Source organism: Podarcis erhardii (genome assembly GCF_964252035.2).
Source record: "Podarcis erhardii genome assembly, chromosome: 12".
NCBI lineage: Eukaryota > Metazoa > Chordata > Lepidosauria > Squamata > Lacertidae > Podarcis > Podarcis erhardii.
The window spans coordinates 16,148,557-16,174,217 of record NC_138513.1 but is presented as its reverse complement, the minus strand read 5'-3'; the positions used below and the strand labels follow the sequence as shown (position 1 = coordinate 16,174,217).

At 45.7% G+C, this 25,661-nt stretch overlaps 1 long non-coding RNA gene across 2 annotated transcripts; it reads left to right on the top strand.

The window, feature by feature from the left end:
- Nucleotides 1–2,142: 2,142 nt before the first annotated feature.
- Nucleotides 2,143–25,302, top strand: LOC309326113. Of its 2 annotated transcripts, XR_014150166.1 has the most exons (6): nucleotides 2,143–2,535; nucleotides 16,745–16,827; nucleotides 20,141–20,368; nucleotides 21,563–21,681; nucleotides 22,444–22,653; nucleotides 24,850–25,302. It is a non-coding gene; the product is annotated as an uncharacterized lncRNA (long non-coding RNA). The 2 variants fall into 2 exon arrangements; XR_014150165.1 differs by lacking the exons at nucleotides 21,563–21,681; nucleotides 22,444–22,653.
- The last annotated feature ends 359 nt before the right edge of the window (nucleotides 25,303–25,661 follow it).

Here is a 25,661-nt window from a genome sequence, read left to right as displayed (position 1 = left end):
CACGATGGACAGGGCAGACCCGGTGTCGATCTCCATGTCACATGGAGCTCCTTCAATGAGCACCGTGACGTTCAGCTTGCGTCGCGTAGGCGAGTCGGTTTGGCCAATCGTGGTTCCAGACGGGCAGCGGCAGCTGGTGAGAGCGAAACAACTTTCCTTGGCAGACTGGAGTGAAGGCTTGGACTTGCGAGTCGATGAAGGGGGGGTGTCAGACGGAGCCGATCGGCAGACCTTAGCGATGTGGCCCCTTCTGGAACACTTCCTACAGATGGCGTCTCTGAATCGACACTTGGCACGGGAATGGTTGCCTCCGCAGCCGGCACATTCCGGTTGGCCCTTGGACTTCTGTTGGAACTTCCTGTGCTCCCGCTTTGTCTGGTGCACGTCATCGCCTTCACTGGAGGATGCCTCATCACTGCTGGCCTCTTCATGATGCACCGGAACTGGCTCCCTAGCAAGACGTGGGCTGCTGCACTTGCGGATCTCCTGGGCGGAGCGTTCAGCAGCTTCTGAGGCCACAGCCTCCTCAATGGCTTTCTGCAGCGTGAGGTCTGGCTTGGCGAGGAGACGCCGTTGCAGATGGATGTCCCGGACCCCGCAGACGATTCGATCCATCAGGGCATCGTCTAAGTCTCGGAACTCACAGTGCATTGCAGCCTGTCGCAGGGCGGTGGTGTAGTTGTTGATTGACTCCCCCTCTGCCTGGTTCCGGTGGTAGAACGCATGGCGGGCAGCAATCTTGGACGGCTTTGGTGCGTAGTGGTTGCGGAGCTTCTCTTGGATCGTGTCCCATGGTGTTGCCTGGACTGCTTCGGGCGCAACCAATGCTCGGGCCGTCTCAAACACCTCAGGCCCACAGAGGCTGAGGAATAGGCCCCGCTTACGATCCTTTGATACTGCTGTCAGCTCGTTGGCTTGGAGGTAGCAGTTGAACCGAGCGAGGTAGGAATCCCATGATTCAGAGGCTGGCGCAAACGGCGGTAGAGGCACAAGTGAAGCCATGATTCCGATGCCGGCGTGAAGGGCGATGGATGGAACACCGTGCTCTAGCCAGAACAGTCAGCTCTGAATTGGTTCTGTCCAGTGATTTCGCTCAGTGATTTCGCTCTGTGATTCAGCTCAGTGATTCAGCTCAGTTCAGAGGCTGGCCGCATCTGGCTGTGCTCTGATGTCCATCCATCCCACCTTCGTCGCCAGTGTTAAGTTGTGGGTTGACATAGCAGACGACACAGCGATTTCTCCAAGTAGCTCTTTATTTCGTAAGCTGGAATAGAACTGACTGCAAACAGCTCAGCCGGCCTGCTTTTATAGGCAGCCGGCTGTCAACATTGTAACAACAACAGCCCAGAGTTCCCGCCTAAAATAACTGACGCGGACCTGAGGGAAAACTATCTACAGACCTGAGTGAAAACTATATACAGTATCCCTCTGCTGGCCCAGGGTGAAACTTCACTACATAACAAAAACCAACTCTTTAAAGCTGAATCAGAGCAAACATCAATTTTCTGCAGATTGACGTTTGATCTGATTGAGATTTAAAGAGTGGGTTTTCATAGGGAAAGCTCTGGAGCAATAAAACCCCCCCAAACCTGGTGCTTGGACAGGGAGCTTTAAATCACCAACCATGCTTGGAAAGAGAAAATAAAAGTGTGAATAAGCCCCCAGACTAGTCAGATACCCCTTCTTTTTCTTTCCCGGCCCACAACTGATTCCCCCCAGTGCAACCATTTCTAAAAACCTTTAGTTCCTACTCACATTACACAAGGAGCCTGACTGACTGAAGTTGCTTCAGCAGAAATGTTGTTGTCATAACTGCTAATTCATTCAAAGCTATGTCAATGCTTGTCCTGATATATTGAACTTGGACTTATTTTATGCTTTCAGAAGTGGGAGTAGTAGTAACAGTAGCAAAGTGTTTCTTCTGTTTTTGTCTCTAGAGGCCTACAGGAAATCTAGGTAGCAGAACCAATGCAAATATCATAAAATACAGTATGTAAGATATGTTTATGTGGTTGCCACCTAGTGACCAAAGGGCAAAAGTGTTTCTTTGAGGAAAAAAGTTGGAACTGCACACCCTCAAGGCTTATTTTCCCCCCTCTGGGGAATGGTTCCAAGATGGATGCCAGGCTGATAGCGGTACCTCAGAAGCCAAGAAATAAAACCAGTTATTGTTCATTTTTAGTGTATTTCTTCATCTTCATGTATTTAGTGTAGCCTAAATACCTTAAAGTACAAATAGTCAAAAGAACCAAAAAGCACTAATACAAAACGTCAAATGCAATGACATTTAAAGGAGCAGTGGTCAGGAGGTGGGGTGGGAGAGAAATCAATTTAAAGGCCACCAAAAGAATTGTCTTCAGTTTCTGGTGAGAGGCACTGAAGATGGCGACTGATGGATCTTGATCAGGAGGAAATGGAGGCGTTAAACCTTTCCCTTGACAAATACGAACACCCTGTACTTACAGGAATGCACACCCTATCTTTAAATTCTGATAAAATTAAATCTCATTCCTCACACTTTACACAGAGATACAGGTGCAAACAGGCACCAGACCTAATACATTTTTATTCACTACGGCCTTTGGTAACTTAGCCCACCATTTTCTGGGGTAGGAACTTGAATTATTGAACATTTTTTGGATTTATTATTATTATTATTATTATTATTATTATTATTATTATTATGATGATGATGATGATGATGTAGTGGGTGGACATAGCAGATGACACAGAGATTTCTCCAAGTACAGTGGTACCTCGGGTTACATACGCTTCAGGTTACAGGCTCTGCTAACCCAGAAATAGTACCTCAGGTTAAGAACTTTGCTTCAGGATAAGAACAGAAATCGTGCTGCGGCGGCAGCGGGAGGCCCCATTAGCTAAAGTGGTGCTTCAGGTTAAGAACAGTTTCAGGTTAAGAACGGACCTCCAGAACGAATTAAGTTCTTAACCCGAGGTACCACTGTATTTCTTTATAAGTAAGCTGGAACTGAACTGAACAGAAAACAGCTCAGCCCGCCTGCTTTTATAGGCAGCCAGCTGTCAACATTGTAACAACAACAGCCCAGGGTTTCCCGCCTAAATTAACTTACGTGGACCTGACTATATACACAATACCCCCCTGGTGGCCAGGGTGAGAACTTCAATACATAACAATTATTATTTTTAACTTCTCAGCTGTGTATTTGCTTGTCATTTTGAGGCTTTTTCATTTTGTAAAAAGTGATAATGATGATGATGAAGAACAAAACAAAACAAAACAAAACAAAACAAAACAAAACAGAGCTGTCCCAGTCACATCTAGTTTGTGATTGACAGAGTTGTGTCCTAGAACAGGTATCTGTTTTCAACTCTGTATTTTAAATTGTTGTAACCCACCCTGGGGCCTGCTGGTGAAGGGCAGGTCATATTTTTAAAACAGCAAAAATAATATTCAAAACTTCATTGGGTTGTTGTCATTACTGATGGTTTCTTTGACGTACTCCCAATACGTTTTTGAGAAACACCAGGGTTCTGCAGAATACAGCCAAATGTTACTCTACTAACAGTACAAAAAGAGTTTTAGAAATAATTGAAATATTTGGTCAAGTGGCAGGTTTTAAATTAAATAAACAGAAGACAAAGGTGCTGGAAAAAAACTTAACGACGGGGGAAAAAAGATAGTTTCCAAAGGGAAACTGGTTTGGAAATAACAAAAAAAGTGAAATATCTGGGGGTGAATTTAACATCTAAGAATGTGAATTTATTTAAAGATAATTATGAGAAATGTTGGTCGGAAGTTAAGAAAGATCTTGACATATGGTCTAGGTTGAGACTCTCCTGGTTAGGCCGAATTGCTGTTATCAAGATGAATGTATTGCCGAGATTGTTGTTTTTATTTCAGACATTACAAATTCTGGATAGGATGGACTGTTTCAAGAAGTGGCAGAAAGATATATCCAAATTTGTCTGGCAGGGCAAAAAGCCCAGAATAAAATTTAAGATTTTGACTGATGCAAAAGATAGGGGGGGTTTTGCTCTGCCGGACTTAAGACTTTACTATGAAGCAGCAGCTTTCTGCTGGTTGAAGCAATGGCTACTTCTTGAGGATACAGACATTTTAGACCTGGAAGGGTATGATAATAATTTTGGCTGGCATGCATATTTATGGTATGACAAGGCAAAGGTTTATAAAGGCTTTAAAAATCATATTGTCAGGAAAGCTTTGTATAATGTTTGGAATCGATATAAGGATTTGTTGGAAAGTAAAACACCCAGATGGTTGTCACCAATGGAAGCTAGAGCGGTGAAAAAACTTAACATGGACTCTAACTGGCCAAAATATTGTGAAATTATAGAATATGATGGTGAAAAGGTTAAATTACAGAGCTTTGAGAAACTAAAATCCAAGGTTCGAGACTGGCTACATTATTATCAGATAAATGAGACTTTTAAGCAGGACAGGAAACTAGGATTTCAGAAGGAGAGGTCAAAATTGGAAACAGAATTGTTAGAGACTGTCAGAGTCACCCGTGGTCCCAGCTCACAAGAGACCAAAGTCCACTCCAGCTTATGTACAAAAGCTTTTATTCAAGAACATCAGTAGCTTTAGATCCGAAGTCCGTGACCCTACGTCTGTTACCCTTAGACCGCTGAAGTCCCCTCTGACTCGCTCCCCCCTCGACACCAGTTTAAGAGGCTTGTACTGGTCCACCTCTTTCTCTCTTTCCTTTTCCGCAGGGTCTTTCTGCCCCCCTGTGTTCTCTCCCTTCGGGACTCTCCCGAGGCTGAATCCTCTGCCGCCGCCTCCCCCCTCCTTCGGGCTTTGGGACCAGGCTCCTCCCCAGGACTCTCTTCATTTCCGCGCGCCTCCCATTTTGAACTTGGCGCGCTTACGTTGCTCTTGACCTTCCTTTCGACCGTTACATTGCCCTCAATACTACTTTCCTCCCCTTCCGGCAGCACGTTTTGCCCTGATCTCCTTCCCCTCTCTGCTTCCTGTTCTGCTCCTTCTGACACACTGGTCACTCCTCCCCCCTCACTCCGTTCCAGCGGAGCAGCCGGTCTCGCTCTCCAACTCCCACTGGGGGTTCCCCCTTCCTTTCCCTGCTCCTGACTGCTTCCCCCTCTAGCTCCCCTTGGCTTGACCAGAGGGGCTCCCTTTTGGGAGTCCTCCGATTCACTGGACGGACTCATGGACAATCTTGGGTCATTGTCATCCTCTTCCTCGTCAGTCTGGAATCCTTCCCCCTCACTCTGCGTCTCTCTCCCTGAACCCCTGACATCCATCCCCCCCTCGAAGCCCCCCCTTCCCCCCTCCCGGCCCTCGGAGGCAGGTCGTGGGAGCCGCATCTCCTCGGAGGTAGATGCAGGATACAGTTCGTTTGCTTCAATGTCCTCTGCTAGCAGCTCGGTGTATGTGTGTTCGAATGCGGGTTCTTCACCCAAGGTGTTCTCGGCTCCCTCTTCCATTGCTACTTCGTCTGGTGCTGCCTGCCAAGGCCCCGTCAGCCATTTCTTGCGCCAGTCGTCCTCTGGTTGCTCGTCCCACCAGTAAGAGGGTTCTGTGTCTACCCCCGAACTCGATCCCCTGGGCGGGCTTGATTCTGGCGTTCTCTCCTCGGCGGAAGAAAAGCCCCTGAAAGTACTGTCTGAAAGTGTGGGCGTAAAGAGCCAGTCATCAAAATATTCGGCTGGCATGGGTCTATGCGGGAAAAGTGCATGGAACTCGTCTTTCAGAAGAGGTTCGTCTAAAGCGTAGTCCGGCACCCAAATATTGGCACTGGCCGGGGTACCCTCTCTGGCTAGAAAGTATTCTACTCCCTCTACCCCCCATCTCGAGTCCAGGATCTCAGTGACCTCGTTGAGTGGTTCGGCCCTGGGCGCCCCCTCCCTCTCGGGTGACTGAGTGCGTGCGTGCGGTACTGTGTCAGACTCCTGAAACCTGTGCGGGGTCTTGTAGGGAGTGAGCACCGACCTATGAAAGACCGGGTGCACTCTGGAACCTTCGGGGAGGGCCAGTCGAAAAGCTACAGGGTTAATCCTAGCCTCCACCTGGTATGGCCCTAGCTGCTTGTGTCCCAGCTTCTTCTTAGCCAACGACCTGGCTGGCATCGCTTGGGCCGCTAACCATACCCAGTCCCCCACCTGGATGTCCTCTCCCACTCTCCTGTTTTTGTCTGCCTGCACCTTATATGCTTGTTTGGCTAGCTCCAAATGTCTCCGCAGCTCCTCGTGCACCTCTTGCAGCTCTGCTGCGAACTGGTCGGCCTCTTGCGTCACCCCCTCTCCCGGTGTTACGAACCCCGGGAAGGTTCTGGGATGACGACCATTGTTCGCGAAGAACGGCGTCACCCCCGTCGACGCGTGCTTCGTGTTGTTGTAGGCAAACTCCGCCATCGGCAGGTAGTCTACCCACGCCGCCGGGCGCTGATTGGCGTAACATCTCAGGTACTGCTGCATGATCGCGTTGACTCTCTCTGCTTGGCCGTTGGTCTGCGGATGCCTTGCCGACGTTAGGTTGATCTTGACATGCAGGATACCTAGAAGCTTCCGCCAAAAGGTAGAAACAAATTGGCGCCCCCTGTCGGACAGGACAGATTGTGGCAGCCCATGCACCTTGAACACGTGATCGATGAAGAGTTTGGCGGTCTGTTCCGCCGTCGCCACCTTCGCGCAAGGAATGAAGTGCGCCATCTTGGTGAACAAGTCCACCACCACCAGCACCGCCGTCTTGCCTCTGGAGCTGGGCAGGTCAGTGACGAAGTCCAGCGCCACCCTCTCCCACGGTTGCTGTGGCGTCTCCAGCGGTTCCAGTAACCCCGCTGGCTTCTGGTGCACTGGCTTGGACCTCTGACAAGTGTCACACCTGGCGACGTAATCCGCTATCTCTCCCCGCATCTGGGGCCACCAAAAGTCCCTGGTCACCAGTTCTATTGTCTTCTCCTTGCCGAAGTGGCCCGCACTGGGGGCGTCGTGCAACTGCTGCAGAACCCTCGCGCGGAGCTCTTCGCCCGGTACGTAGAGGGCACCTTTGTGAGTTAACAGCCCGTCACGTAATTGGAACTCATCTTCTCTCTGCGAACCCCTGCGCAGCGCCTCCATCTTGGATTGTGCAAATCGATCTACTTGCAATGCACGTCGCACCGCGTCCAGGTCGACTGCGATGGTAGCGCACGTCCACGCCTGCGGTGCGAAAATGTGCTTGGCTGCCACTGGCGCTGCTTCCTCGAGATATTGCGGTTTCCTGGAGAGCGCGTCGGCTATAACGTTGGATTCTCCCGGGATGTATTCTATCCTGAAGTCGAAATCCGCGAAGAATTCAGCCCAGCGCATGTGTCTTTGGCTCTGGAGCTTCGCCGTGCGCCAATACTCTAAGTTCTTGTGATCTGTGCGGACCTGCACTGTGTGCTTGGCACCTATGAGGAAGTGTCGCCATGCTTTGAAGGCAGCGTGGATGGCCAACAGCTCTCTGTCCCATATGGTGTAGTTTTGCTCCGCCTTGCTGAGCTTTCGGGAGTAAAAGCACAGGGTCTCCAATCTCCTTGGGAATCTTCTTGCAGGAGTACGGCTCCCACCGCTCTGTCTGAGGCGTCGGTCTCTACTCGCATGGGTCTGCCCGGATTCACGTGCAGCAGCTGCTCCTCGGAAGCGAAGAGGCTTTTAAGCTTCCTAAAAGAGCGCTCTGCCTGTTCCGTCCAAGCGAACTTCTTCTTTTTGGAACTGAGGGTGTCCGTGATTGCTGCTGTCTCCTTTGCAAAACCCCTGATGAATTTGCGGTAGAAATTGGCGAACCCGACAAATCTCTGGACCTCCTTCCGATTGCGTGGGCTCTTCCAGTCTAACACGGCGCGGACCTTGACGCTGTCCATGGCCAGCCCCTTGTCAGACAGCTTGTAGCCGAGGAAATCCACCTCCGTCACATCAAACTGGCATTTCTCCAACTTGGCGTAGAGCCTGTGTTCTCGCAGTCTCTGCAGGACCTCCTTCACGTCTCTCTCATGAGCCTCCTGCGATTCCGAAAAGATCAGGATGTCGTCGAGGAAACACACACACTTCTTGTAGAGGAGCCCCGCCAGCACGTGATGCATAAAGGCTTGGAAGACGTGAGATCCATTTTGGAGACCAAACGGCATAACTCTGTATTCATACGTGCCCAGAGGCGTGAACATGGCCGTCTTCCACTCATCGCCCTCCCGGATACGGATGAGATTATACGCTCCACGCAGATCCAACTTGGTGAAGATCTTCCCCTTCCGCACGGTCGCTAGGAGGTCATCAATCTTGGGCATGGGGAAGGCCTTGGGCTTGGTCATGGAATTTATGGCCCTGAAATCCACAATGAGTCTTTTCTGGGGCGTGTCTTTCTTCTTTACAAAAAACACAGGACTGCCCCCCACTGCTTTGGACTCCTGGATGAATCCACGCTTCAAATTATGCTCTATGAACTCCCTGAGTTCTTGCATCTCGTCCTCAGACATGGAATACAGCTTCGCAGTCGGCAGCTGTGCCCCCGGCAACAGGTCGATCGCGCAATCGTAAGGTCTGTGGGGCGGCAGCCGGTCAGCTTCCTTCTCGCAGAAAACCTCCAGGAAACTCTCGTACTTGCGAGGAACTGCCTGCGCCATGCCAAGTTGCAGCTGCTGCTCCGCCCCTTCCTCCTGGCTGGACTGGATACAATGTTGAGCACAGTACGATGAGCAAAAGGTGATCTGCCGTTGGTACCACGCTATCGCAGGACTGTGTCTCTCCAGCCAACTCATGCCTAGTACTATAGGCGTGTCCGACAGGCGGGTGACATTGAAGCTGATGACTTCTCTATGATGTCCAATCCGCATCTCCATGGGAGGCGTCTGTTGCACAACTTGTCCTCCCAGCAATTTCCTGCCATCAACCGTGACTACGTTTAGAGGCGTTGTCGCGGGCAGAAGCGCTATGCGATGCTGCTTGACGAACTGCACCCCCACAAAGTCCGCGTTGCTCCCAGAATCGATCGTGATGGGGACTTCCAGGGTGGTTCCGTTCGGCAACTGGAGTGTTGCAGTGAGCTGCACCGTTGGCTTGGGTGGTAAAGGGTCTGTACGTTGCAAAGGCACTGGGGACTGCTCTACAGATTCGCCTGGCTGAGCCCCAGCAGCTCTGCTTCCAGCCAGGCACTGTCGTTTCCCTGAGACTGCTCCTCTTGCATCACTTCTGCTGCCACTGTTGCTAAGGCTGCAGTGTGCTTCTGGGGCCTCTGGGGACACTCTTTCGCCATGTGTAGTGCACTGTCAGAGATGTAACATTTCCTGGTCCCTCTAGGAGGCTTCGCCTTTACTGCACCGGAAGCTGGAACTCTGGTTGTTGCCTGAGCCTTAGCACCACCAATTTCCATCGGTTCCTCCCCCTGCCACGCCAGAGGCGAGGGATGTGCCTGGCTGAAGTCTCTGGGGAGAAAAGGAGGCGCCCTTGCCGGTGCACGCGCCTGGCGTCCCTCCTCATTGTGCCAAGGACGTTCTTCGTGGCGTACCCCTATTGCAAGAGCCCTCTGCACGACGTCCTCCAGGGTCTGAGGTCTGTCTCCCCTGGCAAGTTCATCTTTTATGGGGCCGCTGAGACCCTCCCAGAACAAATCTCTCACTGGTTTGCAGTGCTTCTCCCAGCCCAATACAGTCAGTAAGGCGAAAAATCGCGAATGATACTGACGCACAGTGGCTCTCCCTTGCTGCAACCCGTGCATTTCCCTGCGTGCAAGATCAAGATCCACGGTTGACTGGAAACAAGCATCCATCGCTTTAATAAATTCATCAGAATCGCGGCGGGCAGGGCCGTCTTCGCGCCACAAATTGCGCAACCAAGCTCTTGCCTCCCCATGCAAATGAGACACAATAAACCCCACTTTCTCCTCTTCATCTTTAAAGTCATTACGAAGCAAATGCAGTGCATACAAGACGTCTGCTCTGAAACTTGGGTAGTGCTTTAGGTTCCCATCGAAGTGGGTGACTAGACTGCCCCCCCGCCTTCCAAGTCCAATCCCCTCTGATCTGGACCCTGGGAACCCCTCCTTGCTAGCACGCTCCCACCTTATTTGCAGGTCCTGGCAGCGCTTCTCCGCTTCATCACTCTTCTTCTGAGATGCAATGACTGCAGCGGTGAGTTCCGTAACTGCGTTGCGCAGTGTTGTCAGCTGTTCCTCCGCACTCATGGCTGCCACCGTTCGTGAGCTTTGCAAAAAAAAATTTTGCGTTCTCAGAGAGGGGACTTACTGTCAGAGTCACCCGTGGTCCCAGCTCACAAGAGACCAAAGTCCACTCCAGCTTATGTACAAAAGCTTTTATTCAAGAACATCAGTAGCTTTAGATCCGAAGTCCGTGACCCTACGTCTGTTACCCTTAGACCGCTGAAGTCCCCTCTGACTCGCTCCCCCCTCGACACCAGTTTAAGAGGCTTGTACTGGTCCACCTCTTTCTCTCTTTCCTTTTCCGCAGGGTCTTTCTGCCCCCCTGTGTTCTCTCCCTTCGGGACTCTCCCGAGGCTGAATCCTCTGCCGCCTCCTCCCCCCTCCTTCGGGCTTTGGGACCAGGCTCCTCCCCAGGACTCTCTTCATTTCCGCGCGCCTCCCATTTTGAACTTGGCGCGCTTACGTTGCTCTTGACCTTCCTTTCGACCGTTACATTGCCCTCAATACTACTTTCCTCCCCTTCCGGCAGCACGTTTTGCCCTGATCTCCTTCCCCTCTCTGCTTCCTGTTCTGCTCCTTCTGACACACTGGTCACTCCTCCCCCCTCACTCCGTTCCAGCGGAGCAGCCGGTCTCGCTCTCCAACTCCCACTGGGGGTTCCCCCTTCCTTTCCCTGCTCCTGACTGCTTCCCCCTCTAGCTCCCCTTGGCTTGACCAGAGGGGCTCCCTTTTGGGAGTCCTCCGATTCACTGGACGGACTCATGGACAATCTTGGGTCATTGTCATCCTCTTCCTCGTCAGTCTGGAATCCTTCCCCCTCACTCTGCGTCTCTCTCCCTGAACCCCTGACAGAGACCAATACTAAGAATCTGTCTAAAATGTATAACTTGTTGCTGAAATGGAATACACAGGATGAAACGGTTAAATCAGCTATGATCAAATGGGCACAAGACTTAGGTCATGATATTATGTTTGCTGACTGGGAACAGTTATGGACCACAGGCCTTAAATTTACGGCATGTAGTGCCTTGAAAGAAAACATAATGAAAATGATCTATAGGTGGTACATGACCCCAGTCAAGCTTGCAAAGATATACCATTTGCCCAATAATAAATGCTGGAAATGTAATGAATGTGAAGGAACTTTCTACCACCTTTGGTGGACCTGCCCAAAGATTAAGGCCTACTGGGAAATGATCTATAATGAAATTAAGAAAATCCTTAAGTGGACATTTGCAAAGAAACCGGAGGCTTTTCTCTTGGGCATGGTCGGCCAATTGGTACCAAAGAAAGATAGGACATTTTTTATGTATGCAACTACAGCAGCAAGAATCCTTTTGGCAAAGTATTGGAAGATGCAAGAACTACCTACTCTGGAAGAATGGCAGACGAAGGTGACTGAATTTATGGGACTGGCAGAGATGACCGGCAGAATCCGTGATCAGAGGAGAGAGACAGTGGAAGAGGACTGGGAAAAATTCAAAATATATCTTAAGAACTGTTGTAAAATTTCAGACTGATAAAATGTCAAGGGGTAAGAAACAGAGAATTTCAGCTGTAAATGTTTAAGTTAAGAAAACCTGAGGGAAGTTAAATATAAAAATGGAATGAAGGATTGCTAAAAAATTGGAAACAAGGGTGCAGTGAAGGGGAGGTATGGGGAAGTCATGTGTTGTTTGTGTATGTCTTTTTGTGTGTTTTTGTTTATGAAAATTAATAAAAATTATTTTTTAAAAAAACAAATGTTACTCTACTAAGAGACTTCAGTGAGATGTCCAATTATAATCTCCCTGTGTTTCTCCATACCAGAAGACTAACTAAACGATGGGAACCTCAGATTTGTAGAATGTGGCCTCCGAATGAAGGACTTCATAAATCTGCCAACTGAAAGTGCTTAAAAGTTTTTAATAACGATTGAACCATAATCCTAAGGAATAACATGCGATCTGGTATAGATTTTACCATAATTGCATGTATAATTCAGAACAGATGACATTCAAGATCAGGTTGCTTCTTGCATATGTGACATATAAAAAAATATTTCATGGGGATTTGAGCGGTTACAGAAGTCAGTTTTCCACTGTCCAGTTCTCACTCATTCCAAACGTGTGATATCAATTATGTATTTATTTGATTAAGATTATTCCTCTGTTTAAACAACAACAAAATCTTCATAATTCCATTAAATATGAGTATGTGGCATGAAAAGGCATGCAGGTGTTTAGTTTTGGTGCAATGCACGAGTGGAAGATGTCAGCATGTGAATTTGGATTTGCCTTATTGCTCCCTGCCATAGTTCTCAGCCCTATTTTTAATGAAAAAGAAAGAAAGAAAAGGAAATAGTTTTGGTGTAGGGAGCTGCTGTGTGAGAAACTGAAGAGGCCAGATGTCAAAGTGGGTTTTCTGAGTGTTCACACTTGGCTCCTCTGAATTATTGCCCATTTCCCCCCATATATTGTTGTTGTTTAGTTGTGTCCGACTCTTCGTGACCCCATGGACCAGGGCACGCCAGGCACTTCTGTCTTCCACTGCCTCCCGCAATTTAGTCAAACTCATGCTGGTAGCTTCGAGAACACTGTCCAACCATCTCATCCTTTGTTGTCCCCTTCTCCTAGTGCCCTCTATCTTTCCCAACATCATGGTCTTTTCCAGGGAGTCTTCCCTTCTCATGAGGTGGCCAAAGTATTGGAACCCCATATATTACTAGTTCCATTTTGGGAATCATTTGTGAGAATGATCCTCAGCCCCTGACTGGATATATAGGAACGCAGGAAGCTGTCTTTGCAAAACAAATGCTCTATCCCTGAGCTATGGCACTTCCTCAAAATGCAATGTGATTCTTGCCACTTGGTATCTCTGCCTATTTTGGCCATCCTAGCCCTTTCATCTGCCCTCTTCCACCAGCTTCTATATGGCATACCTGGCATCTTGCTTGCTGTAACAGGTGAGGGAAGAGGAGGGACAGATGGCAGAGGCCCGGGCAGCAGGCATGGCAGCCACATCTCATGTTTCTTTGGGAACTTTAAATCAATCGCTCAGTGACAGAGCACATGTTTAGCAAGCACAAGCTCCAGGGTGTATTAATTTAAAAGATTTTTATACCGCTGTTCATAAAATGTCACAGCAGTTTGAAGAATAAAACCAACATCCAATAAAAGAGCACAAATCAACCCCCCCCCCCAAATCACAAGACAATTTCAATAAAACAGCAATGGTAGTAAAACAGCAGTAAAGACAGCTCAGTCAATGGAACAAGAGCAAGAATCAATCAGAACAAAAAAGAATGCTCCTCCACTCTGAAAAAAACAGTAAGGGGAGGCGGAATGAACCTCTCTTGAAAGGAAGTGCCAGAGTATTAAAGGCCACCACAGAGAAGGCCTTGCTCCTTATAGAGACTGCCCGGGTCTCTACATAAAATGAAACCTTGGGCAGGGCCACCTCAAGGGATTTAGGGCTGGGATCTTATATGAGATGAAATGTCCCATGAAAAAACCAAAACCCAAGCTATTCAGCGGGTTTAAAGATCGAAACCGCAATTTTGGACCAGTTGCTGGGAAGCATAAAGAGAGAGTGCTTTGTACTCATTTCCTGCTTGTGGACTTCTTGTAGGCACCTGTTTGGTTGCTATGGAAAGGCCAGGTGGGCATTCAGTCCTGTCCAGTAGAGCTCTTCTTATGACCCAGAAGTGCAGCTGCTTCAAGAGAAGCAAGATATGAGAACATAAGAAGAGTTTGCTGGGTCAGGCCAATTGCTCTTCTAGTCCAGCATCTTCTTCTCACAGTGACCAACCAGATGCCTGTGGGAAATTGACAAACAGGACCAATCATGGCTGGTATACATTGATATGAATATGTCTGTTCATCCAACCTGGTTGCCATCACTGCCTCCTTCTTTGAGAGCCAATTCCATAGTGGAAAATCCATTTGGACTAATCAACACGTGGGTTACTGCCTTCGGCACTAGATAAAGCTTCTCAAACATTTTCAACGGCTGCCCAACACAGAGAGCTTGTGCACTAGCCTGGATGTCACCAAAGCATGAATAAGCCATCCCTGGATATCTAGTTAAAGGAAATGAGTAGAATTGGGGTGAGGGGAGTCCTCTGGCTGAGACACTGAAAGCTATAGACCAGTGCAGACAGTCCTAAGCTAGTTGGACCAGTATTTTGACCCAGTTTAGACAATGTTATATGTTAAGGCAGGACATGAAAATTGTGGTTGTGACTCTGTCCTACCTCTCTTGCATCAAATTATTCCATTTAAGAGGCTGCCTCCAGCTTAAATTCTGGGTGACAGAGATGGTAGCTTGTTCAGTGTGGTGGATTGCTCATAGGAAAATGTTTTATACTGAGTCAGATCATTGGTCTATCTAGCCCAATACTGCAAACACTGACTGGCAGCAAATTTCCAGTATTTCAGAGCAATTTCAGACAGCAGACATTCTCAGCCCAATTGGGAGACCCTGGGGATTGAACCTGGGACCTTCTGCATGCAAGACAGATGCACTACCACTGAGCTACAGTCTTCCTTATGGATTCCTCTAGCCCTGGCACCCCACATTCTTGTCTCTTTCCTGCCTTCCCATGGCTATTTAATTGTGTGTGAATATTTTAGCAAGGAAGGTAGCATATGCTAAACTAGGTCAAAAGGAAGATTTATGATGCTGTCTTGTGTAGCTTACAGGGTGGGGGAAAGAAACCTTATGCTTCGGGCATCAGTTCAAATTTTTCCTGCCACTGTTCTTGAAGTGTGTTTTCTGCTTTTGTTTTATTCAGCACATTTATGGAATATGTTTATTTATTAATGAAAAAACAAAAACAAATTAAAAGCAAACATCACTGATATATTCATCTCCCCCCCCCCTTTCTATTTAATAAACCCTTACAGAAAGTATGTCTTTTAAGCCTTTTGGGTGTTTGGGTTTATAAATTGGTATTTGAAGAGATTGGCTAGTTAGCAGAACACAGTCACACCTTCTGGGTTCTTATAAATAAATTAATTGAGGCTGAGATATTCCAAACCATTTCAGCTCCGAATGGAATCAGGTTTGCATACCTAAGCAGCATTTGAAAGTCTCACCCTAAAGCAATGTTCTGCAGAGGTGACGAAAAAGGGATGAGGACCGTGGAAGTGCTCATTCTTTTCATATTCATCTGGGCTCGCTTTCCCCTCTGTTCTGAGAAAAGCAGTGTGTCCTTGCACGGGCTTGCTTAGGGTGATATCAGCAGCACTTTACAATTCCAGGAAGACAGAGGCAAGGGAGCTCTAATGAATATGTTAGCATGAAATTTATACTTGCAGCCACCTGCTATCCAGTCAGCTGTGTTAATGCCTGGCACAACCTCAATCCCAGAGAGACTTCCTGTCTCTCCCCCCCTGCAGAATCAAGTCACTTTCTCTAATGCATTTTGAGCCACCTGTAGACCTGTCCAGCTGTGTAAATTGCATTGTAATAAACCTTCTAAGCCAGCCTGAGAAGAAGTCGCTTCCAAATATATTTTCCCACCTTCACAGAGATTAAAAAGACAGGATCTTTTTTATTTTGTCCCAAATTGTAAACAAGGGTGATTCAGTCATCCAGTTTGTTGTTTAGTACCTTACAAAGGTTATACTAGACTGAATTAAAATAAACCACAGCCAGATCCTAAATTTGTTCAGTGGTACATAGTTAAAGTCAGTGCGGAGCAATTCTGACCTTGTTCCCCAGTGTGTTACCCCATAGGTGGATTTAGGGCAGTGTGACAGGTTCCACTGCACTGGGTTCTGACCCTAGGGGGCGCCACAGGGCATTGCAACTAGGACATAGTGAATTGAGCAGAATAGAAGGTGGTGTGTGTGTGTGTGTGTGTGTGTGTGTGTGTGCGCTCGCCAAATTCCAGCCTTGCACAGGGTGCTGCTGAAATCTGAAAAACCAAAGTCCCCCTCTTGCAATCCTAACTCAGAAGTAGGTCCTAGTAAATTCAGTGGTGCGTATTCCCAGGTAATTTAATGAATACCAGCCATGGTGGAGCCCAATTGGATCAGGACTGCAGTATTCCTGGGAGATGGGGTCTGACTCTTTCCTCTGCACAATTTCCCACTGAACATTACTCCACGCTCCCATTTGCCTTTGAAACAGCAGTGTGTGCCATGGTCCCAGTCCCAGTTTTCCACTTCCACAACTTCTTTTACACATACACACACATTTTAGGGCATAAGCAGGTTGTGACTGAATAGACTCCTAATATTTATTAACAGAATTACTTCAGTTCGATAGATGCACAGTTAAACTATGAAATGAATGAAGGTATAGTTAAACAGATTTGAAGATGAGTATGATATTTCATTACGCTACATTAATCTATATATAAAGCACTTGCAAGTCTCACAATCAAAATTCACTCCAAAAGATGTAGAACATCTAGCTGAGAATTTAAAAATTAATAATCAGATAAAATAAATAAAACACTATATTTAACTAAAGACCAGCTATTAGCATGAGATTAGTAAACCAAATGAGATAAAATTTATAATTTAATCTATTATTGAAATATAGCAAAGCAGTCTGAATGACTTGAGCAACTCTTTTCTCTAAAGTTCACTGCCTTTTTTTCCTTTCCCCTTTCAGCACAAATTCAGTAAGTTGCAGAATGATGAATGGAAGCATCCCACGGAGAAATATTTAAATTGTCACATTAGAAAAGTCATAAAGTAAGTAGTAAAATGCAGATGAAAAACAGCCAAGTAAAAGGGAGTAAATTGAAAATGGCTTGCTTGATGGTGCAATTGAAAGACATTGCCAAATCACTGTTTATTTGTAACATGTTTTGTTCAGCAATTGGAACCACCTTTGGTTACAAACAAGAACCTTTTCAGTGATTTAATATTCTAGTTCTATTTAGTATGAATATTTCTCCACTTTGAACAAGAGTTATTAGTACTTTTGCATCTGGTTAAGTCTTTAGTTGTGCAGCTTTCTATTTCGTACAGTATATATATTTTTGCTCATCTATGGTTATCCAGTCCACAACGTCAGAATAGAACAGGATGCACATTAAGTTAAATTTTAAGAAATGGGGATGGGGGGTGGGGATGGACCCTCTTATTTCTCCCCTCCCCCCCAGCTTGTGTTTCAGCGTATTTAACTACTTATTAACTATCCTTAGGCAATAACCATGCCCCCTGAAGAGCTTCTCATATGCAAGTTCTTTAGAAATGAAGGGGTGATGTTTAAAAGCACAGCTGTTCTCTCTGGTTTCTTGCAACAGAGCCCAGGCAGAAATTCCAGCTCCATTGCATCTGGTACCTGTCAAGCAGGTATTGTGGCATGTGGAAACAGGAGCTGAAAAGAGGCTGGCACTGGCAGGGGGGCAAGTATGCGTTGTGCAACCCACACATTGCTTTGGAATTTGCTTTGTTCTAGCAGACCCTCCAAGTGTCCCTATTTTCCAGGGACTCCCCTGATTTAGAGAAGTCATCCTGGTTTCTGATTTGATCCCAGAATGTCCTACTTTTCCTTAGGATGTCCCTATTTTAACTGGGGAAATGTTGGAGGGTATGGAGTTATCCAACCCCTGAGCCATCTGAAGGCAATCCTGTGTAGGGAAGTTTTTTTTAAATGTTTACTGTTTTATTATGTTTTTATATATGTTGGAAGATGCCCAGAGTGGCTGGGGAAACCCAGTAAGATGTGTGGGGTATAAATGGTAAAATTATCATTATGGAATGCGATTTTCATCAGAGAAATGTCAGAAGGTATGTTCTAGTCCAGAGATCAGCAGACTTTTTCAGCAGGGGGCCGGTCCACTGTCCCTCAGACCTTTTGGGGGGCCGGACTATATTTTGAGAAACAAAACAAAACAAATTCCTATGCCCAGAGATGCATTTTAAATGAAAGGACACATTCTACTCAGGTAAAAACACAGATTCCTGGATCGTCCGCGGGCCGGATCTAGAAGGTAATTGGGCCGCATCCGGCCCCCGGGCCTTAGTTTGCCTACCCATGTTCTAGTCCTTTCCCCATGATAAGCAGGGTCAGCCCAATACATTTTGGCACCTGAGGTGGATCTCCAAATGGCAACCTTCCTCTCCTTGCCTCATGGGTGGACCGGCCCTGCAGATAAGGCTCATATGATGGACTGTCAGTTAAAGGGACTTAGGAGGTCACAATTCATTCTGAGAGGGAAGTGGACAGGGGAGAAGGATAAGTCAAGTAAGGGATTGCCTTGCCCTCAGAATGTGCTGTTTTTCAATAGCTACCATAGAACATGTGTGTGTATCGTTGCTGGTCACCTGCATACGATGGAAAATCATGGCTCATTATTGCTCAAGGATATGTCATTGGGGCAAGCTGGAGTACATGCTGCAAGCACATTTAGGGCTAAGCTTGCTTCATGTTTTATACCAGCGGCATTGAATTGTGTTATGTACTGAAGTTCTCACCCTGGGCCAGCAGGGGGATACTGTAGATAGTTCAGGTCCACACATGCAAATAAGGGATCAAAAGTGATGTTCAGTGATTGGATAGTTACAGAAAGTTGTTACAGTTACGTTGTACTGGAGCTCTATATAAGCAGGCTGACTGAACCCTTCAGTTCAGTTCTGTTCTGACCTGTGAATAAACAAGAGCTGTTTGGAGAATAGCTGTGTCGTCTGATATGTTCACCCACAACTTAACAAATTGGACAAAGAGTTTTGGAGTTTTGGAGATAGTGTCATTTGAAGCACATACAATGCATCATATAGACAGAACCCATTGCAGCGGTGCAGTTTTCTCACCTGTTATATTGGTTGAAGAGAGATATACACTTATAGGGAACTTGTGGCCCTCCAGGCTGCCTTTCAAGGTTCAACAGCTAATACAATAATTCCCTAACTATCTTAGCTGCTGCCCTTCCTGTGACCTTTGTGTGACCCACTTACGCTCTGCCGCAAAGCCTTTGGTTTCTTTAGCCAATTGGTAGCCAGAAGCAGGAAACGGGTCACTGTATGAGTTAGGCCTTCCTGTAGAGATGCCTTTGATGCTCCTCCGTGGGCTTGCTGATTGTTCCCTGATGACAAAACATTAAAAGGTGATGGCGTGCAAGTCGTAGTCAAAATACAACTGACAGTAAAGGATGACCTCCTAGGCAGGAGAGTCGGGAAGGAAGGAAGGCAAACAAATCTAAAATTAGTATCAAAGAGAGTGTGGTGTTTCTGCACCTTCCCGTGCTTATGCTCGAAGTAGCTTAGATTTATATAGCCAACTGAGGCTCTCTCTCTAACTATTAAGCCCTGCAGATGTAAGCTTTGGGAGAGCATAAAAATGTCACACAAACATCCGTTTGTGAAACGATACACGTGAAACCTTAATAATTTAAATGTTCTGGCGAGCAAGGAAGTTGTGAGTTAAGGGAATATATTCCACGCCAAAACAAAAATTAGGATGATTGTGTTTTGCTGGAGGGAAAACAGCATTATTATTATTATTATTTTAAAAAGAATCTGGATGGAAAAGAAGGATGTGCTCTTGCACTTTTAACAGTTGGGTAAAAGATGGAGTTTAAGCAGGTGTCATGGAAGCTGCACCTGCTGAAATTCTTCTCTCCTATGCAACAATAAAAGACACAATAGGTTCTTGATATTTTCCATCTGGTGACCTCACCTCACTTGCATAGCATACTGTTTGAACATGAAATATTGCTACCTTACTTTCCATATGGATGTATAGGAAGGACTGGGGGTGGTATGAGGATTTTCTGACAAGAGCAGCTGGATTGATAAGGGTTGGGCAAATGCCAGAGAGGAGGGGGCCTTAGAAACATGGCCAAAAATGGAGGAAAATATGGCGGTATTACCAGCAAGACCCCCTGACATCCAAGCAACTGTAATCCTGTTAGTGGCCCATATATTTCAAAGCTGTGTTGAATCTGGCACGTTAAGGTTAACTTGAAAGTAGCAGGGAGCTGTTGAGTAAAAGAAGCTAATCTTGATTCTTGAAATTCAGTTTTCATATCTGAGTCTTTCATTTGACCTTCCTTTAAAGAAATAAAAATAAAAATGCGTCAGCCCAGGAGAGAAGTTGCTTTTTAAGAAGCCTAAGAAATAATGGCCACAACTGGTGATTGGATGAACACAATGAGAATGAAGATAAAGAACTGGAAGTCTGATCTTTTCTTTTGCCCTCATAAAGAAGCTCGGAACACCACAGTGGTGCCTGAACTCATAAATAAAGCACAAAAGAGACTTGAACTGTGGTCTTCAACTGCGCAAGGTAAAATGTCATTGCATGAGATATTTTTACATGATTGGTTATTGCAAATGTCTAACCAGCTCTCCCCCCCCCCCCACCTCTTTAAAGGTTTCACTCTTGGACACTGTAGGGAATTTGGATTTTCCTTATGCAGAGTTTCTCCAGCTGCACCTTGAGTGACTCGTTTATATCATTTTTTCAAAAAAAAAGGAGATTATAATCCTGATAGTTTTTGTCACATTCAAGTGCAAGAGGGCTTCCTTTGTAAAAGATTCTTTCAAATATGTTTGCTCAAATCTGAGATCTAAGAAGCACAATGAAATATATTTAACTGTAGTAATTCTAATGCCTGACAAGCATTAGAATGTGTTTGTATAACTGTATAAATAAGTGTTGTATAAAGACTAAACAGTATTTTCCAATCAGGCATAAATTACTTTTAATTACAAAGTTGTTTACATGCCTTGTTCACTCTTACAACACTGGTGTGTGTGTGTGTGTGTGTGTGTGTGTGTGTGAGAGAGAGAGAGAGAGAGAGAGAGAGAGAGAGAGAGATGAGATGAGATCAATTTTTGCATTTTGTAGGTCAGAAACAGCCCATGAGTCCTGACTGAAGTGGGATGTGAACTCTGCTTTGTGCGCTGCAGTTATAGTTGTTTCAAAGTGCTGCCTTGTGCTTTTTTTGGGGGAAAGAGCATAATCACTGAATCGGAGAAATTGCAATTTAAAGATTTAATCAGGCAAAGAATTACACCTGAATAGAACAAATTTAACAGTAAACGTTTAGTAGGTATGGCTTTTAATTTAACAGATCTATTTGGAGGCTGCAGGTGGGTGGGCAATTCATCTCTTTGAATTCTACCGCCATGTAAAAACTCAAGCAACCACTCTGCATGTAGTAAGTAGTACACCAGGGAGAAGGTTTTAGCATAGTTTCTCTTGCTCCAATGTTTACCCCATGCAGTTTACCCTATTCAGGGAGCTTTAGTTTTAAGATGAAGAGCATTCAAAGGACAACTTTGTGTTCCTGCAATCTGACATGGCATATTTCACAATGGGATCACTTCAGTCTACTGCTTCACTGGTGGACTTCTTCACATCCATCAGTCACCCACCATGCAAGAAACCAAGTGATGCTGTGCCTTAGGAGAAGTCAACCCTAGGAGAGTTTGTCAAGGCCTGCAAGCATCAGGGATGTTAAGTCAATGAGTCCAGGTGACCCAATGGGGCTGCTGCAAGTGGAGTCCAACATCTGGAGAGCCACAGGTTTCCCATCCCTGGAGATGCAACTCAAATGGTGGATTCTTTGTAGATCTCAGAAGAAAAAAACAGAGGTTTGGAAATATGTGTTGCACACAGATTTCTTACATCCATATTTTGGTTTAGTGTGGCTTGTGAGCCCCTTGTGCCTCCTTTAATTTCCCCTTGTTCCTGCAGCATTGTCTGCCAACTACTGCTGTCCCACAAGTCCACTTACCTTTCCTGGTGGGTGGTGTTGCAGCTGGGCATCTGGGACCTCTTAGTGATCCGACTGGGAGGTGGAGGAATGCCACCCTCATTGCACTGACTCCCGGCCCTGCCACGTGCCCGGCTGTCCAATTGTCACAGCCAGGGGCGTGGTCATGGGCTGTTTAAACCATGGCATGGCTGGGGGGCTTCCTCCTTTCGTCTCCTTGCCAGATTTCCCAGTCCACCCGCCCCCTTTTTATGCGTTGCTATAACAGTGACTTTGCTATGAACAAATGCTGGTTGGGACCGAACAACGGGAGCTCACCCCATCGCGGGGATTCAAACTGCTGACCTTCTGATTGGCAAGCCCTAGGCTCTGTGGTTGTGTCCCATTCTACTCTGTGGTTGTGTCCCATTCTACTCAGAGTAGACCCATTTAAATTAATGGGCATGACTAACTCAGGGTCACTGATTTCCAGAGGTTTAGGACTTAGTTGCATATAAGCCTTAAAATCTGAAGACTAGGTTAAAGATTTGATGTAAACTGTTCTTCAGCAGCGCTCTGATCCAGTTGCTTGCATTTATGTGCATATTTTTCAGATCTGTGGCATGGCATGGGGTTAATTTTTTTTATTTTTTTTTTGCAGGTGAATCAATGGCTTAAAGAGTCTTAAAAGCCCTTTCAGCATCTAACATCAGGAACAGAGCTGTATACTTTCAAATGACAACAGTGCTTGATTGCCTTTTTCTTCCTGAGAAAAAAGGGGGCAATTGTGTTCTTCTTGTTAACACAACTGCTTACAGCTTTCTTTTGGGCTGTCTGGCTGACAACAAAAAGAGACGGATTGTGCTGCCAGGTCTGATGCTTTTGTGCTGTTAAATAGATTTGTGAAGCTTTTTTCTAGTATCAGGGAAGGTCAGGAAATTAAAATTAGCAGGGTTAAACTAGAAAATAGCTTCTTGGAGAAATGTAGAAGAAGAGAGGATGGCATAAGATCAGGAAATTCCAGATAAGAGCTCATTTTGATCTGTGGTAGCAAAAGAAAAGTACTGCAACTTCTTAGAGACTCACAGGCTGGGTTTGGGAGTTCACACAATTATAATTGCTTCAAGAATCCCTGGCCTCAACATTTTTCATGCGTTGGAAGAGGAGGAGGAGGAGGATGTGAAGCTGGGAACCTGCTGTATATGTGCAACCTTCCTGCATGATTTAGACCTCCGTGTGATGTTGGAACCCTGTGTGGTCAGGGTTCAAAATCAAACAGTGTGGAGTAGGCGTCCTTCTTTAGAAGAACTTCTGCCCCAGTGAGTGGATGAGTTGATGAGGTTGCTGACTCCACACTCCCATGGTTCTAGTTGTATATGAATGCCTGAACAGAGCAGCTTGATGAATGCATGTTTGTTGCTCATTGATTGTGACACCCAATAGTTACTCTTCAAATGTGAGTTAACCCTCACAGAGTAATCACCATAGACTGAACACAATGGCAAAGACCTTTCTGTTTCACCCAGCATCTTAAGGAAGTTGTACTATGCCTATTTATGGAACTTAGATTTTTTGTTTTGAGCACCATATCAATTTATGGTTTTATTGGTTTGACCTATGGGCAAAATTTGATCTGTTTCAATTTGGACTTCAAAGCCATTTTCTCCATGTGACATGCTCCTGTGCCACACCTGTTGTCATATGGAAAACTCAATCATGCAGCTGATCCCTGCAGAAAGTCTGGAAAGAAAGAAAGAAAGAAAGGCAGATAGAAAGAAAGAAAGAAAGAAAGAAAGAAAGAAAGAAAGAAGCAAACTTGATTAATCCCACCTCAGGCTCAGATTATTATTACATTTTAAAATCTTGCTTCTCTTCTAAGATGTGCAAGGTGGTGTACATGGCTTCACAATAGCTCTGTGAGGTAATTTGGTCTAGCAGATTGGTTTCAAGGGCATCTAATGCTCTTGAGGGGGGATTTGAACCTGGGTCTGTTTGGTTTAGCTGCTATGCCACACTAGCCCCGAGAAAGACATTTCATTCATGGCAGGAGCTTTAGTAGACAAAAATATTCTTTGTCACGTACACAAGGTGACGGGTTTATGCACACACACACACACATTTGGATCATGACACACAGGAAGAGAGGCAAACTTAACACGCTGAAACATAAAGATAACAGCAAAGTCTACAATCTGAGGCAGGTGTGCTAAGCAGGATTGCAGTGCACAACAAAAAAAGTCGGATGGTGCTCTCTATCACATTCCTAAAATCACCAGCAACCCTCAAGTTCCATCTGTAAGTATTACCTGAAGGCAGTTAGATAACCACAACAGAAGAACACTGCCCGTTTGACAACAGATAATGCGAACACTGACGATTATGCATTACTGTTATTGATCGGCTGCTGAAAGGCAGGGGCTGCGCCTTGGGTTTGGATAATCGGCTCCGCAGCGGCCTTTATCTCTGAAGACGCCATAAGGTCTGTCGATCCTCAGAGCTTGGGTTCCTAACAGCTGTCTGGTGGCTTGAAGCAACAGGAATTGACAAGGCAGGAGGCGATGGGCTCGTTCTTGCAACCAAGGTTCCCAGTTATTTCAGAGTTGTTATTCCCAGGGTTCTTATCTGGAGATAACCCGTAGGCAAACACTGAAAGTATTCCAGGATGTTTCTGTCACACTGCTGGCTATCACAGCTCCTATACCGGGCACTTGGAATGGACACAGATGGGCTATTTCATCACACATTGAATTTTTCATTTATTTCTGGAACGTGAGCTGCCTTCCTAATGCAAGTTGCTCAAATCTGTTTTCAGCAATACCTTCCATGAATAGCAACGTTCTTCTTACTACTTAGCACCCAGGTTAGGGAGCCTGTGTCCCTCCAGTTGATGTTGGACTCTACCTCTGATTATTCATGACCATTGACCATGGTTGCTGAGGCTTATGGGAGTTGGAATCCAAGAACTTCTGCACTTGATATGTGTTGAAATTCTTGACTGTGCTGGACAGCATTAACTTTGTAAGTGGTTATCTGACTCCATCTTCTTTCTTTTTCTTTTTTTTTACAGAACAGATCCACTAATGATCAGAGATTGGAGAGAAATTCAATTCAGTTTGCATTTAACAATGAGTTTAGCTAATTTGCATTTTACGAAACACAGCTATCCTTTGACATTCGCACTTTTCTGAATTTTGCAATGCAGTTCTCCAGCCAAGTATTCTATGCAGAAATGCCTATAACAGAGTAAAGTGTGCCTGTAGATGCATATATTAGGGAGAAGAACATACAAAAATACAGTGTGTTAGGAGAAATTGCTTTAAGAAATGTGTGCATTAGCAGAATGTGTATATATCAGGATAAATTTGCACTGAATTGCTGATGACTTTTCACGAGGACTTTTTTTTTTTAATGAAAATGTGGCGAACTGAAGAGTGGAAAAATGAGAAACTGAAAGAAACAAAAATGGACATTTTCAACTATCTCTAAATATGAGAGAGAATATTTATGGTAATATTTACACAATTTCATATCCCAGGATGAAAAAGAGACAAACTGGAAGGCTTTGGTGTTGCTGTGGTTTGCTGTTATTCTTTTTAATGCACTTTTGAACTTCTGATTGACTTCTCACTCTGTAAGTAAATAAGGGGTCAGGGTGAGTCTAAGGAGTTATCCCAACAGAGCCAATGGTATTAAGCTACTCCACTTAAGACTTCCAGTTGGTGGTAGTGTTTCTTCTGACTCATAGTATAGTGAAGCTGTTTTTTAGCTGTGTTCCACTTGCTATTGAATGACTATCCTATTTCCATAATTGCAGTTATCAGGGCATAGTAGCAAATAGGAACAAGACAATATTGATGCTTGGATTGTACTTTTCAAGCA